This window comes from Lagopus leucura, unplaced genomic scaffold (assembly GCF_019238085.1).
Source record: "Lagopus leucura isolate 7727_CA_CO unplaced genomic scaffold, USGS_WTPT01 Super-Scaffold_100018, whole genome shotgun sequence".
NCBI classification, from domain to species: Eukaryota; Metazoa; Chordata; class Aves; order Galliformes; family Phasianidae; genus Lagopus; species Lagopus leucura.
The window spans coordinates 14,694,119-14,696,641 of record NW_024962272.1 but is presented as its reverse complement, the minus strand read 5'-3'; the positions used below and the strand labels follow the sequence as shown (position 1 = coordinate 14,696,641).

General features: G+C 41.7%; 1 long non-coding RNA gene across 1 annotated transcript; it reads right to left on the bottom strand.

Annotated features, from left to right (window-relative positions):
- Nucleotides 1-411: 411 nt before the first annotated feature.
- On the bottom strand, nt 412-2,160 carry LOC122183528. Its single transcript, XR_006180277.1, has 2 exons — nt 2,072-2,160; nt 412-890 (listed from the first exon to the last, which is right to left on the bottom strand). It is a non-coding gene; the product is annotated as an uncharacterized LOC122183528 (long non-coding RNA).
- Nucleotides 2,161-2,523: the final 363 nt, after the last annotated feature.

Below are 2,523 nucleotides of genomic sequence, written 5' to 3'. Positions count from 1 at the left end.
TTTAAGTCCAAAGAAGTATTTGCATTGTCCCAAATACCTTGTAAATGACTTTGGATTTTCGACCAAGGAAATCGAGAGCAGTTATACTCTACTGGTGTGACGCATATCGATGTATAGTCTGCATGGCAAATTAAGGATTTTATGATTTGCATGGTTTCGCATGGAGGAACTTGAGGGGGCAGTCTCCCTGGACCTTTAGTGTACATTGTAAAATTCGGGTAATAAAAGTTCATAGCCCAGTGTATTCCTGTTGAAACATTAGTATCCCAATCATTTTGCATTATAATTTGTTCACACAATGGATTCGTCTGGGTTAGAGTCAGTCTCTGCATCTTCCTTCGCAGTTTTCCCATTTTGGTTTTCAGCATGACGGACGTATCTCTCTGGTATCCACCGTGGTGAGGTTTCATCTGTAGGGAAAACACAAACATATCCTCTGCTCCAAATTAGTACAGGATCAGGACCATAAATTCTACCGTCCATTGGATTTCTCCAATATGCTATTGGTTTATTTCTTGTTTTATTACTCCAATGTCTATCCGCAGCCGATTTTCTGTCATCATCCAGTGTCAAAAAATTTAAAACAAATAATGCATGTGATAACATAGAGGACGGAGTATCTTTAATTCCTCATGTCCCCCTTTTTATTTTCTTTAATTGAGTTTTCAATAAATGATTAAATTTTTCTACTATGCCTTGGCCTTCTGGATTATATGGAATTCCAGTTTTATGGTGAATTTTAAAATGTCTACAAAAGGTTGCAAAACTGCTACTTACATAAGCTGGCCTGTTACCGGTTTTTAATGATTTCGGTGTTCCCATAACGCTAAAACAATGCAAAAGATGGTTGCATACATGAGAGAGTTTTTCACCAGACAAGTCTGAGGCTACTGCAAAGTGAGAGAAAGTGTCAATTGTTACATGGACATAAGAAGATTTTCCAAAAGAAGGTACATGTGTGATATCCTTCTGCCATAAATCATTAGGCATTAATCCTCTGGGGTTCACTCCAAAATGAGGAACTGGTAATAAAGGGGCACAAGAAGAACCGTTCCGCATATTCGGAAGTCCAAAGCAAATATTCACCTCCACTTAACACAGCGTTTGCCAAGCTTTTCCAGTCAGAAGGGGGAAGAATATTAGCAGCTTTAAGCTCTTTCATTTGTTTAAAAGGAATAGGCTCATAATCATTTAGTATGCTTCCATTTGCTTATTGGCTCTGTATCACGGGAAAAATGTGCCCAGAAAAATCATAAATTGTCTCCCCAGCTTTCCTAGCTTCTTTTAATGCTATTTGCATAGGGGATTGTTGCATAAGCAGAGCGTCCACACCCGGTGGTGGAGGCATTCGCCCTGCTCGAAAGGCAGGCAAAACAGCAAGGGGATCTGATCGAGCCTGATCGACTATCTGTTGTGTCTGCACAGCGGCATCAGCAGCCTGTAACGCTGGGAATACAGCCACTAAGTCCTTATGGTGGTATTCAGCAGCCTCTTTTTCTAATTCTCCCCAATCATCAGGGGGTAAAATATCCTTTGTTATGTTATTGCCAGGAGGTTTACAAGGCCGCAAGTCGTTTGCTAATTTACAAATCAAAGGTTGCTCATATTGGGGAGGGGAGGGTGGGGGTGCCGATGGCATGGACGAAGGGATATGATCAAGAGATTTTGATCGCGACAAGGCAGGATATAACTTTTCTGTTGAGCGAGTGGTCCACTGCCACTTCTCATCTCCTGTGTCTCCTCTGAGACATTTTTTTATTAGAGTCCAAAGTGTAAAGGTATCAATAGGTACCTTCTCAGGACCATGCACAGCATAATAGCCCTGGAGTCTTTCACCTACTTTGTTCCAAGTTTCAATATTAATAGTTCCATCCCTGGGAAACCAGGGGCATACTTCCTCTATAAAATCTAAAAAACGACTAATCTGACCCCAGTCACTTTTACTCCTCGGGCAACTAATAATGATTTCAGCATTGCAGAAAAAAATGCCTCGTTCTGTACTTGCAGCCTATCCCATTTTATTTAACAATCTGTCCAATTCCCTAGTCCTTACCTCCCTATTTCAACTTACCAACCGCGGCTCGTGGGAGGAAGCGACGCCTTTGTCATTTGGAGTCCGAGATTCCTGGGTTTCGGCACCAAATGACGGAGACCAGCACAAGACGCCTGGAACAGACGGGCTTAGGCTCTGGTGGTGCAAGAGGCAAAGTTTATTGTTGTTACAGGGTTTTTATATCTTTTAGCTACAGGAGTATACAATACTTAAATCAGATAACATTCATGCAACTGACAGCAATACATCATTACTTAATTAACGCTTTTGTGGATTATGATCAAAAGGCGTTCTCTTCACAGAACATGTTCTGCTCTTGGTCACGGAACGAAGAAGCTGTAACTTATGCTTGCCAGTTTCACATGACAGTCCTTCCCTTTCAGGAGGGGCCGCATGTTCCCTGTTTGACCCTTTCAGGCCAGCCAGGTCTGTTTTGCTTAACAGTCTTCCTCACTTATGCTGAATGGAAA